Below are 14,322 nucleotides of genomic sequence, written 5' to 3' on the forward strand. Positions count from 1 at the left end.
CGGGGGTGTGCCTGATCCTGGCAGCTCTCCTCTGCTATACCGTGATTATTTGCCTTTCCATTCTGTTCAGACACGTGAGACCCCATTCCAGCCCCAGCTCCGCCACTCGTCTGTGGGGTGACACCGGATTTGGGCCTTACCTTTTCCTAAAGAAAAAGCCTAAAAGCTCGGCTTTATTTTGTCATAGTTAAGGTGTATGTAAGAGGATCTCACTTTAATTTCAAAGTCATTAAAATATCTTCTGTCATGGAACTTAACAGGCAGACATCTTTCATCTGACTTACCTCTGTGTGTGTGTGCATATGAGAGCTTGTAACAAATGGCTTTTTTTAAAGAATGAATAAGGGTTAGTAGTTACCATAAGCTGCCCAAGAATTCTGAAGGATCTTATCTTTTTAATGAAAACAACTCCAGTGGTAACCTCCTGCCAGCTGGAGTTCGTGCTGTCACAGTTCAGGTTCCTTACCCACTTTGCTCTTAGGGGCTAGCATTCAGAGGTGGATTCACCAAGGATAAAATTTGCTTGATGAAAATATTTTTCTTCTTCAGTGTCTCTGCCATTTCGGCTTCCCTCCAGGGAAATGAAGAGTACGGTATAATAGCTGCTGGGATTGCTTGCTGGCTGAACAAAGCAGTCGTAGTTCATGCCGGAGGGAGGTGGTGCGTCGCTGTGTTTCTGTAAGGCAGGAGTGAGTAAAGTTTATAAGAGTATTCCAGGAAAAGCATTCACTGGTTACATTTAAGAAGATTTCCCTCTGATGGTGCACAGCCATGGTGCCCTTCCCGGTTCCTGAGCTCTGCCGCTGGCTCCAGTGACTCCCCCTTCTCTTCCAGGCAGATACCCGATGTCTTGCCGAAGAAATAGAGGTGAAGGGGGTAGAGGCTGGAAAGAGGATCCTTGGGAATTGCCCCACTTCTTAACATCCACATCTCAAAGAATAAAAAAGAGCAATTACTTGACTGCTAACCTGGGTGTTTTAAGGTAAAGCCAAGCAGGATTGCTGATGCCTCAGGGCCTCATCTCTAAGAGCCACATACATATATTGATCACCTGCCTTGATCAGGTGAGACACTGCTGGGACCAGAGGGCGGTGGCGATGTCTGTTCCCTAAAAGCTAAGGCAGGAACTGTTCCTGAAGTCAAGGGACCAGCTTTCCTCTTTGCCAGGTTGGAAGCACAACCTTTCCAACCAGTTTGACAGCTCAATTATTTAGCAACCTGCTTTGTTTATGCTATAAAACTTGGCTCCTGCATTGAATGTGGATTGCCAGAGGGCACGGGAACAACAAGGTGAGTTGCTTTAAATCCTGTGCGTTAACTACATCAGGCCTTAGAGTTGTAAAGACAAGGTTTCTTTCTAGTTGCTGGATTTCTTCTCAGTCACATTCCTGTGACCCCGGTGGAGGAAACAGGCAGAGCAAATGGGGCAGCTCGTACAGTGTGGTTAGAGCAGCGAGAGCTCCCGAGCAGAGACCAAAACACATTCTGCCCCATGGGGGATTCAAGTCAGGCTGACAGACCAGAGGAGCTTTAACTCCCTGCAGATCCTTCACCTGACATTGTCTTCAAACCCCTTTGGGCTCTAACAGAAGCCAAGGTGCATTAGGGGGAGATTTTCCTTGAAACCTGAGCTAAAGAGTATTGAAGATGTTCAGCCCCACCTTGGGCTCAAACCTGCCAAAAGCCTTTCGCGCTGAGTCCCTGCAGGTTCCGTGAGCTGCTCCAGGCCGGGAGGTCGTGAGGTTTTCTTTTACTTGTTTTCCTCACAAGTACTGACGTACTTAAAGGCAAGCCAAACCCACATGATTTACACTTCAGCCTGGCTCTGACCTGTCCCAGAGTTTGGAAACTGCTCCACTCATCATTTTGTTGCCTTCGTCGCTTCCTGGGGATGTTTGTTGGGCTGCTCAAGCAGAAGGGCATGTTGCCTGCAATCAGAAGTTTATAGAGCAGAGCAAAGTGCAGGCAGATCACTTCAGAAGTGCCTTTTGCCTGCGGCGCTAGCATGAAGCTGATCGGCACACCAAAATAAATCATTCCCAGCGGCTCAGTCCCGTGCACCGCCAAATATTCTGGTTAGATCCAGAAAAGCTTTTAAGATCACGACCAGCTTTAGGAACGTGAGTAGTTCACTGAACTGATCTGGGTGACCCGATGCCGGCGTGGGGACAGCACGCACAGCCTGGCAGGATCAGGCCCTTGGAGAGAGAGGCCGCGTCCCGGCGGAAGGGACAGAGGTGATGCCGGCACGCCTGTCGCACAGTGGTACCCCGGAATTTAGGGAAAAAGCACATGGGACTTCTTTGTTTCATGCCAATCTGCCTGAAGTCCTCAAACTATGCAAACTGAGATCAACAAAGGAGGCTAAAAGCTCCTAACACCTGTTTCTCTTATTTGCCGACAGCAATTTCAGGCACAAAATCAGCTTCTTTCTGGGTGTCAGAGCAGTCAGAGACTGCAGAGTGCCCCAGAAGGGGATTCTTGGGGATTTATGTTCCATCAACAAGACGGGTGATAATTAAAGCTGAATATTTCTGCTAAGCTGGGAAACAAAGAAGAGCCGTCTTAATTCCTTAGATTCCTCATGCCAGGCTGTAAAATCTATTCCATTCATGCCTGTGTCTCGCTGCTTGTTCTCTCTGTGTCTCATTCTTTAGCATCGAGCCACCTGTTTGTAACCAGTGTCCTGCAGGTTCTCAGGGCGCTTTCTTCTCCGCTCTCACTGCCCTTGGTCTTGTTGCTTTGACACTGAGCCCTTGTTGTCTGCGAGAGACAGTACATTAGAGCTCCTGGCTTGCCCCACTCCCATAACTTCATTCTTGGAAAGTTTCTGAGTTTCCCGGGTGATAAAACATGAGCAACATTTGCTCTGACCTGAATCATTTCTGAAGGCATCCAGCCCTGTTTTGTTATGAAGGTTACTCAGGGTGGGTGGCGGGGCATGAGAATTCCCAGCGATGGCAATTCCTGAAAAGTGTCAGAAAGTCGCTGCCTGCACCCCTTGCACCGCAGAATTGTTTTGATCAGTTTTTTGGTGTATGCTGGAAAATACATCTGACACACTGGAGGGGCAGAGACACCAGCAGAACAAATGAGCACGTTGCAGGATGGGCTGTCACTGCCTTCCCCAGCTCTCACCAACAGAAAAAAGAGAAAAAAAAGAGGAAAGGAAAAAACCCCAAGCCCCAGCTCTGTATGTGTAGCAGCTATCAAACGGTCACAGATCACTACTATTGTATCTCGGGTTAGAATAATGTAATAGTGGAGTGTTTGCTAGACTTGTAAAAACCTCCAGTTATTCACTGGAGACCAAACTAATGAATCAAGCAGGACAGTGTTTAAAACTGTTAAAAACCCCATAAATTGACAAAAAACCCTCCCCGTAAGTAGCTCTGGAATGCTGTGGGTTGACATGCATGGGATTGTTTTTTTCTTTGCTCTGCATTATTTATCCCCTTAGAATAAATACTGTGTGCATGATGGGTGGCTCAGGCTTTACACAGACTTACAGAGAAAGTCCACTAACAGTTCTCGAGCAATTACTTTGGAGTCTGATTCTGTTCTCATTTATTCTGGAGTAAGTGGGAGATAATTGTGTGCACTGCATATGTATTTCCCTTGATATAGCACATGCTAGAGACTGATAAGACTCTGAATGTCTGGCCTTTGCAAAGAGAGATCCAGGCCACCTCAAATACTCTCCAGTCATTTTTTCTATTTTTTACTACATTTCTTGTGCAGAAAGATCTTCTGCTGGCATTGATCCCTTGGCTTCAGTGCCGGCGTGCTGCATGTCTGCACCCAGCGCCAGCTCACCAGAGCAACGTCACTTCTAGGAGAAATGAAAAAGCTTCAGGTTTGAACTTTGGAAATATTCAGACACAGGTCCAAACCTTATTAAAAAGAAAAAAAAGAAGACAAAACACATCTTCTTCCTTAATGGCTTAAATAAAATACTGGAACTGAACCAAAGCCCTCTCGGCAAACATTTGATTTTCTTTTCGAAGGAAAAGTACAGTTTTCCATCTGGTTATTTTGCCTGTACAAAGAGAGCTGGGTCACAGCCTTGGTCGGTCAGACAGACGTCCCAGCCCCCTGCACTGGGGAGAGCAGGTACGTGAGTCTGTCCGTCCCTCTGAGCCTGCCCGCCAGCCCCGGGACACTGAACCTCAGGTTATGCTGCACATTCAGGGTGCGCACAGAGCACGGGGACGTGCTCAGCAGCCACTGCTGCCTTCAAGCGCCCTCCCAAATTAGGGTTCAAAAGTAGAAGCCGATGGTTCTTTCCATGTTCAGGGGGACAGGGTGTGGGAAGAGGTCGATAAGAAAGATCGTGCTCCTGTTCTGTTAGAAATGAGACTTGTCTGCACAAGTCAGGGTGCTGGCACAAGAGTAAACTACTCTGCATGTAGGAGAACAGTGAAAAGCTGGGTTAGAAGTATGGCACCATATGAAAAAAAGACGGTAACTTTTTTTCTTTAGAAACGTGAAGGTTTTCAGCTATTACATTGTGTCATTTAGGTTCCCTCGCAGTTCTGTTTATCAACCACCTGGTGAAACCCTCTGAGATGCGGTTTTTGCACCATGACTCCTGTGGATGGGAGATCCCGATGGCCAAGGCGAGAGGTGTTCCTGAGGGACTCTCGCCCAGCTGGTGCCCCACGGTGTGTTCCGTGCTGCTGGCGCTCGGTCTGCAGGCAGTGAGCTGCCCTGTACACAGAGCGCTTTTGCCTCCGGATTACAAGTAAAGGGGTGGCTGAAAGTGTTTTGATCAGTGCAGTTTTCTTTCACGGCTAGCCAGAGTTTCTGGACAATTTGTGTCTTCCTTTCGGTCAGGTAAATCACACGCTGTCGGTATTTTTAATAACCCATGCTTTATCCGTGAAACAACAGAAGGGTTTCAGTTGGATGTAAAATACCGATAAAGGTGCTCAGTGATCTTGTTGCCTGAGTAGGGTATACTTGTAAAAACCAGATGTGGCAGCGTTTGTTACAGACAGCTGTCTCTTTTTCTCACTGTGAGAAGAGTCTGAATCAGAGCCTGCCCATGTTTTTCACAGGCAGAATAATTCAGATTAAGAGGCTAAATGAAGCTTTTATAGTGTAAAAGGAAGTTTACGGTAAAAGGAAGTTTACATTACATTAAAATGTTCTGCCGCCCTCGCTGTGGTTGGAGTGCTTTTGCTTCACCCATTGTTAACTGGCTTTATTTAATTGCTCAGAGTGGCACAAAGCTTTTCCTTGGCATGTCATGTGTATCAAGATGCACATTTTATTTTCAGCGTTGCGGTTACCTTTGCAATTGCTTCTTGACATCATAAGGGTTTCTCTATTATAATAGAAACGATGGCTCAATGACCTTTGAAGAACAGCATGTGCTCAGAAATGCCCAATATCAGCATCACGACCTGAAGCCAGTGGCACAGACAGATCCTGCTTTTCCCCCCACGTTTTCTGGGAACTCGCACATTCTGACCATGGAGCAAGAATCAGAGCACATTTTGTTTCTCTTTCGGGAGTGCTGTTCACAAGGGTTCGTACTCAAGATATGAGACGTGAATAAAAGCCCCACCATTTCTGTCCTGTCGTGTCTTGTTGTTAATTACAGTGTGACACAGAGACCCTCAGTGGGGTCTCAGGGAGTGTGTGGACAGATGATGTTAATCCAATTCAGACAAATTCCAGGGCAAAATCTTTTAATGCCCGTGGTGTTTGAGGAGAGCCCATAGCAAGGCTGTGATTAGCACAATGTGGGGCATAGCCTCTTTCAGCCTTACCAGCTTCACAGACATATGAGGGTGAGGGAGGAACCATGCTTGGATAATTTGACGGAGCACTTGGCTACCTGGCAGTCTGTGAGCACATGTAATTAAAAACATTCCTGTCTCCAGCGCGAGGCTTGTGAATCTGTCCTGGCTGGCTGTAATTAGAGGCGCTGAGCGGATGTATTGGTTTGTGGAGTGGGATTATTGGTATTTTCCTTGCTTCTGGTCCTCCTGTTTTCTGGTGGCGTGTTCTTTGTGGCGTCTGGAGGAGTTTGGTATCGGAGGGAAGGAGCGGAGCAGGAAGCGGTGTGGGCAGGTTGGGGATCCAAGGAGGGCGCTGCCCTGCTGTTTGTCTGCTCTTTAGAGAAAGCATTTGGAATTTCAGCACATCCTTAATGAAGCTCAGGATGGACTGGTCTCCTGCTACTGATACAGTGGGAAGATACAGACCCCTTGCATGGGGAGGGGAAAATAATCCTAAATTCAGCAAATGCACACTGTAGGGCAGAGCTCGCCCGGGGAAATGAGCACGGTCCTCCCAGAGCAGACCCCGCAGATCACGGTGAGCTGGCGGATCACAGCGAGCGCCCGCGCTAGACCTGCCGTGTGCTGGCGCCTGCATTTCGCTCAGCCCTGGGTCCCGTCCCAACCCTGACCTGCAGGCCAAGCTTTCAGTAAAAAGGGATCCTTATCTTTTTCCTTCTTGTCCAAAACCGTGTGAATGACTGAGCAGGACTCTTTGAAGTCAATGGGTCTGCAAACTGCTCCATGCTTTGGAAACTCAGGCCACGAATTAGGCACCTGCTTTTAAAAGATGTTTATCTATAAACTTAGCAGTGCTTTAGCTTCCCTATCTATATGATAGGTCAAATCATTCCCGCATGCTTCAGAATCTGAAATGCGGAGTGGGGCAAAAATGCCCCTGCCTTGCAGGAAAATCTTGTTTAACCTCATGTGGATGGCTATGTGATGAACCTCGCTGAGCCAGTAGCCTTCAGAGTATAATAAGGAAATGAAATCATGTTCATGAATGTTTTATAGTACCCTTTATGAGAAAATTAATTATTTAATTTGATTGGATGGCATAAAATCTGCACAGAAGGGTTATCATATGTGATTCGGTAAGGTGACCTTTTATCATAAGGATTCCCTTATCGACCTTTCTCTGGGTTTCTTTTTCATTTCGGTCTCTCTGTCATTTCTTTTTGGGTTGCCTTATTAATTTCACCACACCTCTCCCTGCCTTTCTCATCTCCTTGTGTCCCCTCCGGGGCAGGTGGGAAGCAGAAGAGAAGGAGGAGTGGGACCCGTGTGGCAGCAGCTTTTCCCCAGTCAGCCCTGCACTGTCGCTCTGCAGAGGGAAGCAAAGGACTTTCCCGGGACCGGTTCTCATTGCTGGGACAGAACGGGGTGTCTGAGCCAGCAAGGACCGGGCGATTGCCCGACCGGGGCCCTGGGCTGGGCTGAGAGCTCCTGCAGGTGTGGTTGTGAAACTGGCAGTAAAATTTCTTTCCCGTCTCTCTTTGTGAGTGCTAGAGATCACACGGGGTAACTGATCAAAACCAGAAAAGATGTGAGAACTGCTGGCATTGCCCGCGTTTCTTTTATTGTCATCCACTGTGAAACTGAAATAGGAGCTTTTAAAAATTTGTTATTTATAACAACGTTTTCAGAAAGCGTCAAGATGGGGCTGGAATAAATCTTCACTCCTTGGTGCAAGTCTGCAAGGCGACGCTGATCTGTTTGAACTTTGGAGGGCCCAGGGTCACTAAATCTGACTAAAGCCATCAGCTTCCAGGGGCTGGCAGTGTTCTTCTCAGGGGTGACAGGCATGTGGCTTCTCACTCGAGCACCATTCCTGCTTCTCCTTCCCTGTTTTACTTACCCCGCTGGCCTTGACTCTTGTCTCGTCAGCTCGGTGCCTACAGCCATGGCAATTACTGCAGCGTGAGCGTCCAACGAGCTCCGGCTGTCTGACTGCGGCGAGCCCAGCTCTGTCATTATTAGCGCCTGCCTGTTAAAAGGGTGAGCGAGGCTGGATCCTTCTCCCTCCCTGCCCCTCGCCTGCCTTCTCCTGCGCTCCCTCGCCTTCCCCGTCACGCTGCAGCGCTGATGGTGCAGGGACGTCCCCCTGCTCGCCGAGAGCAGCCCCCCGGCACTGCTCACCATGCAGTCCAACCTGCACGCCTTTAGGAAGATCCCGGCCTTCTGGACCGCATCGCGACGGTGCGTACCCCAGCTCCACGCGTTTCTTGCGCGTGTGCGATTTTTACACTCCATTTGGTGTTTACGCCCCGCTCGGGCACACCGGATCTTTTGTGAAGCCCCGGCAGGCCTTTTGGTGCGACTTCTTCCTCTGCCCTGAAAACTCTTGCTCCCTTCGGTGCCTGTTGAAGGCAACTCACTGCTGCTCGTTCTGTCCGTCTTGTTTTGCGTGGGATTGGACGCTCAGAGACACGGTGAGCTGGGATGCTGGATTTTGCCGTCACCTCTCATTCTCGTTTATGCCATTTTCTCCTTCTTTTAAGCATGAAGCTGGATAGGTCAACACAGTTGAATCTGTTAGGACGATACAACCAGCTGTGCCTGGGAAATAGTGTGTTTCTGACAAACAGTTCCAGCTTCCCCCAGGCCCACCAGCAGCAACCTGGTGCTGCCAGTGTGCTGCTTTTCTGCCTGCATTTGTCTCATACTCAGTCCCTGCAAAGACTCTATACACTCTCTTATCGTGATGTTTCTGTTCTTGGATGTGTTGTTATAGACAATGACAAGTTGGTCAGAACAGCATCGTATCGCACAGGGAGTTTCATCGCAGGTGGGCATTATGTCATTTGGACAAGTCCTGTGTTCTCTTGGTTTGCATGTTTGACCAGCAGTCACACAAAGTGCATGGAAGTTGCTTCTTTTCTGTTGGTTTATTGGTTCAGGAGCTGGGCATGAGATTCAGTAGTTAGCTGAAGTACCAGAGACTGCAGCGAGATCTGTTTTACAGACCCAACACTGAATTTGCAGTTTTCTGGGTTTGAAAACAATCTGCTTTGCCTTTGCACCGATGCTGAAATCACCGTGGTGGCGCTGAGTATCTTCACCCAACAGGAGTTAGGACCTAACGATACCAGGTGTGGAGCAGCCTTGTTTTATAGCAGTGCCGTAGTTTATAATTTAATCTTGACCTTGTAAAATGACAGGACACCTTCCTTTTCTGCCAGGGCACTCTGTCTGCCAGTGTCACCGCTCTGAGTGCAAATCGCACTGAGGTGTTTTGGAAGGTGGACACTCTCTTGAGGGTGGATTGAGGGCACGGGCTCATTTTCAGTGGCTGTGGTTCAGTCATTAAATGGTCACTCTTTCAGGGCTCTGTTGTTACGTAGTCTTGAGCTACTGTATGATTCCTGAAGACTTCACTGTTCGAGTGATTCCTTTTCTTGGGGTCCAAGTGTTTGGGAATAAATGGCTTGGCTTTTCAGAAATACTTAATATCTAGGACTATCCCAAGGAAAACATCATGTGTTGCAGCTTAGACATACTTAAACCTAGGCATTTTTTATTTAGATGTCAAAGATTTTATGTGTTTTACCCAGCCCTAGATTAACTCACCACTAACAGGTTCAGATGTTTCTTTTTTGTTATTTGCTTTAAGTGCTAAGCATGAATTCCTCTCCTTGGCCTCTTCCCATGTAAACAGGCGGCAATTTCTTTTGGCGCTGGACGCTAACCCGAGTTTGATTGTGTGAGAGCGCAGGGCGCCTGACAGCACGGCACGGCGGTGCTGGCGCCGCGGCGCTGAGCTGCTCCCGGAGCAGAGGGATTTCCCTCTGTCAGAGCTCAGCAACACGGGTGGAAACGGCAGCGGACGTTCTGAAAGTGCCATGGCAAAACACCTGAAAAAAATCCACCAGTGCAAAGCGGGGAGACCTGTAAGTGCTCCTCAGAGACTGGTGCTCAAGGAAACAGTGTCATTCCACTGAACTGAGCCTAGGACTTGTTTTGGCAGGGTGTTAGCAGCGTCATTATTATTTTCCTTTGGTAGTTCTGAGCTGCCGCCTCCTGCCTGTGGATGGAACGGTGCAGGAAGGACATTTCTCAGTAGCAGCCGGGGAATGGTGAGCGTGCCCGGTGCTCAGAGCGTGGGGCCAGCTCTCCCACAGGCCGGCTGGGAAGAACAGGAGGAGGTTGTTTCCAGCCATGCCTGTTGTACCACCTGGACAGCACTGGTGGGAAGAAAGGCTCCACGCCAGGCTTTGCCAAGTCATGCTGACCTCATTAGGAGCAGAAATGAACCCTTATATCTACACGTTGCAAGTGACATTTGGCTTTCACTGAATTCTCCATCCCTCAGTCTGGAGAAATAGCTGAGCAAATTCTGTTCTCCATAATTTCAGCAATCATGTGTAAGATTTGTAGGTGACATTGTATTCGTAAGCACAGGGGGAGGTTTTTTAGATGTGTTGACTTGCAGGTAGTGACTTTATTCATACAAGGGCAGCGAAGCTTTATCCAACTGTAAAAGGGAATGTAAGGACTTAAAATTTTAGTCTGGAGGTTTTGAAAGTTAAAAAAATATAGGTTTATTTAAGTGTACCTCTACACGTATGGTAAGTGTAGTTCTCATTCCAGGCAGTAATTGGTAAGATGTCTCACAGAGGACTAATAAGAGGGCAGAGAAGACGGAGTCGTGGTTCTGTGCACAGCTCTGTGTCCTCCGAGCGTGCAGGAACAGCACCGAGCAGCAGCGTGTGGCACAGACACTGCCGCAGGCTGCCTACTGCTCAGCGCCAACACGCAACCCACGGGGTTGCTCTTCTTAGGAGAGAGTTAAATGGGCTTGGCCCGTTCTGAGACAGAGCACGATTTACCTAAGGGATCTCATAGGATAACAAACAAACTTATTTCATCGGCTCCTTGAAAATGTCTGAGCCCGAGTTCATTGCTGAGGGCAGACCGCAGTGGTGTGTTCCATTCTGAGCACTCACTCAGTGGTGTGTCAAATCTCTTTTGGGAACATACTTGGCATACAAACCCGGTGATGATAGTGTGCAGATCTGGATCTACCTTTACTGCCTTAGAGGTTTTCACCTCTGTGGCTCTGAGTAGCCGCACTGTGCTCCTGTGGCTAATTATTTGCAGTTGAGCCTCCCTTTTTGGTTGTATTGGTTTACACAGTGGTTACTTGTGAAAGAGATCAAGTTATTCTTCTTACCAAGACTTTGAGGGGTCCCAAGTATATTTTGGCATCCAGACTTATTAAATTTGGGCAAGCCTCAGATGCTTATCTTTCCCTGTTGGTTAAATAATATTCTTCCTTTCAGGAAACAAATTCCAGTTGCCTTGAGCCCTTGTCACAGAGTTAAGGTCCATGTACACAGTGGGCAACTGAGATCACAGCGCCCACATTTTGACAGATTAAGATCTGGATCGGGAGCTTCCCACTCCTGATGTCTTCCAAAGTGTTTTTCTTTGTTTTCTCTCCCGCCATTCTGAACTTGTATCTCTGTCTGTGGGGCTGGTGCTCAGGGTGCTGGATCCTGCCGAAAGCTGCAGAAGGAGCGGGGAGCTCACCAGGGAGCTTACATCAGAGCTGCAAATTACTAAGAGATAAGAGTCCCTGCTCCTTACTTGCTCTTAAATTAGATTACACACCTCTTAGTGAGTTGGATGGGGAGGGCAGAAAAGAGGGCAGCAGCAAATCATGCTGATAAAGTAGAATAACTCTTAGGCAGAGCAAACCAAGAGGGCATGTTACATGAGGAACATGACACGGTGCGTATAATAAATATGAAATTGAGCCTACAGAGGTTATGATGCAGTTGAGAAGATGCTGTATTAGATAATTAAACAAGCGACTGTGACTTAAACCAGTGGGAGGCTGGGTACTGTGTTTGATGGGCTCTTTGCAGACCTGTATCTTTCCTCACCTTTAAGATATTATAAGGGCAAATACATAAGGATGGGGTGTATTTTCTGTGCTCTGGTGGCTCTGCCTTTCTCTAACAGTTTCCCTGAGCTTTGCCAGTAATTCAGTGTAAATTACCCCACATTGACACAACAAGAATCACCTAAAAGCCACCTCTCTTTAAACATTTGAGTACTGACTTGCACGTAGGAATGCACACAAAAACTCCATTTGTTTCTTAAACCTTTATAAAGCCATTAAAGTAGAAGTGACCACTGACCTAGAAATACAGCGGCTGCATCTCTGGTAATCTCTAAAATAGCCTGTTGGTGACCCAGTTTCTCCCAGCAGTGAGCATCTTGCTGCACGAGCGTGAATCCTTCCCAGTAAACTCATCAACAAATGCTTCTTGCCGCTCAGTCTTTGGAGAGGTTGCAAATAGAGTGGTAAAGCGGGAGGAACTGTGATGTTTTTAACTGGTTGGAAAAATCTGTCTTTAGATAAGCCTCAAAGCAAGAATCATTCAGTCGAGAGTGAATGTTTCAAGTGTCTGAACAGCGGCTTCAGATTTGAATGACCAGGTCCCAGTGTACAGGCACAGCCCAAATTACACGGGACTCGTTAAAGCTGTGAATGCCCGAGTTGCTGGATGTTTTGGGAAACGTGACCTTGTATCTGTTGGTTAATCCCAGAGCTGCTGTGCAGTTTGCTCTTCCAGCCGTACAGATACTACAAGGAAGTACAAAGGCTTTTGAGGCGCAAAATCCAAATAAAAAAACTAACCTGATTTTTAAGCCTTTGGGGCAATTTCTCAGTGTTTCCCCCAGGTTCCGCTGCAGTTTGCAGAGCGATGTGGTGTGATGCAGTGTGAAGCGGAGCAGGAGCGGACAGCCTGCTGCTGTGCAAACCCTTTCTGCGCAGCGATGTCTCTGATTTCCATTCTGCATCTTTGGTAGCCTTGGTAATAGCTTTCCATTTTTACACACAGCCGTTAGCCTGACCTTACCTCTGTAGCTAACAATACGATACGTTAGACATGCACTTAGGAAGCCCCTGAAGAAGCTGTCCAACCTGACCAGCACACACCAGGCTAGACAGTATTAAGTGTAAGCCCTAGGGAACTCTCTCGTATAAGCTTATTTTGTTTAAATTATGGTTTTTTGCTTTCCTGTTTTGGTTTATGTAGAGCAACAGTGACATCCATTGGCCTGTTAAGCTAATCAAAAGCACTGTACACCCAGCGTGTTTACTCAAGGTGGAGGGCTGTACTGGAGGTTTCTCATTTAAATAGTAGCTGCTTGCTCTCCAAAACAAGAGCCTCTCTCCCCCTGCAGCAGCCTGTTTGCATCCTCATTTCAGACACTGCCTCTTCATCCCTGCTAGGATGTTTAAAACATACTTGTTAAGATGTCAGTTAAAGCTAGGATTCCCTTTTTCACCAGAGATACATCGAGGCCATGCTGCAGGTATCCTGGAAGCAGCTGTGGCAGCTCGGAGCTGGTGCAGCGACCTTTCTGTGTGTGCCTCGTGCATGAGAGATTATAAAATGCTGAATTCTTTGGGTAATTTTCAGCACTGCAGAACCAACCCAGGCAGGAAAAAGTTAAAGCCATTTTGCTTCAGCTTATTTGTTGGTGATAATATGTTAAATTTCGATTCCAGAAATAAAAATCTGTTTTATTTTAAAAGCTGCGTCATTTCTTGGAGACAGGAGAGTTTAGAAGAACCACAAAAGAGAGAACTGGGAGAGATTGGGACATGCAGTGGAGGAACTGACAGCAGGAGGGTTGGAAAAAACAACAGGAACGAAAGACTCCAAGTCTGAAATAGAGGATTCAGTGACAAAACCAAATCGAAACAAATTATTCGTCCGAGAGGGAGATCTGGAGGATTCTGATTTCATTCAAAAAACCCTGAAAACAGTTCAATTCCTTTTTAACCTTGTAAGTAAATCAGCAGACGTTTCCTGCAGACATTTCATTGAACACAACCAGTGTCTGTTGCAAATTTTTGACCAGCTGTAGCTACAATCCCATTTCAGGGTGAACCAGCCCGTGTCTGCCAGGGAGCCTGTTTGCAAAGCAGGTTGGACTCAGAAGCCCGAGGGCCGTTTGCGTTGCCCGTCGCACAGCGCGGCTCTTGCGGTTTGGTCTGCAGTGAGGTGCAGCCTCTCCCTCGTGACTGGGACAACGGGAACTTCACCCAGCAAGGTCAGCACGAGGCTTTCCCTTCCAGCATCACCAGAGGTAGAGGAAAGAAGTCATGCTGATTCATGCAGTCTAGGTCAGAGCTCTGAACTGGAAAGGAAATCGCGAGTGCTGTGGATCCTTCTTTGGAGCAATCACAACCGAGGGGAGCCCGAGGTGTTCAGCGTAAGGTGTTACACCCATCTCAGTAGCTTTGGATCAAGTACCGTGTCCAGAGCAACTGAGCAGAGGGACCTTCCCTTTATTTAGGTACTCATTTCCATCGGGAGAGCCCAGGAAGCATTTCCAGGTGCTGCTCAGTGTATTGGAGAATTTCAGACTGCGCTTCTGGGTGGGTGCAGAGCGAGCAGGAGGGAAACTCCTGCAGAAGCTTTGCCTTCTGTCCCTCCAAACTGCAACGTGCTGGAAATACTTCCGTCCAGCTCATGTGGCTTAAGCCCTTAGAGCATCTTTCCTT

General features: G+C 47.6%; 1 protein-coding gene across 3 annotated transcripts in view; it reads left to right on the plus strand.

Moving 5' to 3' along the window:
* The window catches only part of SHROOM3 (shroom family member 3), a 131,115-nt gene that overhangs the window by 62,008 nt on the left and 54,785 nt on the right, over nt 1–14,322 (plus strand). The gene's annotated exons all lie outside the window — the stretch shown is intronic.

The sequence above is a fragment of the Caloenas nicobarica genome, chromosome 4 (assembly GCF_036013445.1).
Source record: "Caloenas nicobarica isolate bCalNic1 chromosome 4, bCalNic1.hap1, whole genome shotgun sequence".
NCBI classification, from domain to species: domain Eukaryota; kingdom Metazoa; phylum Chordata; class Aves; order Columbiformes; family Columbidae; genus Caloenas; species Caloenas nicobarica.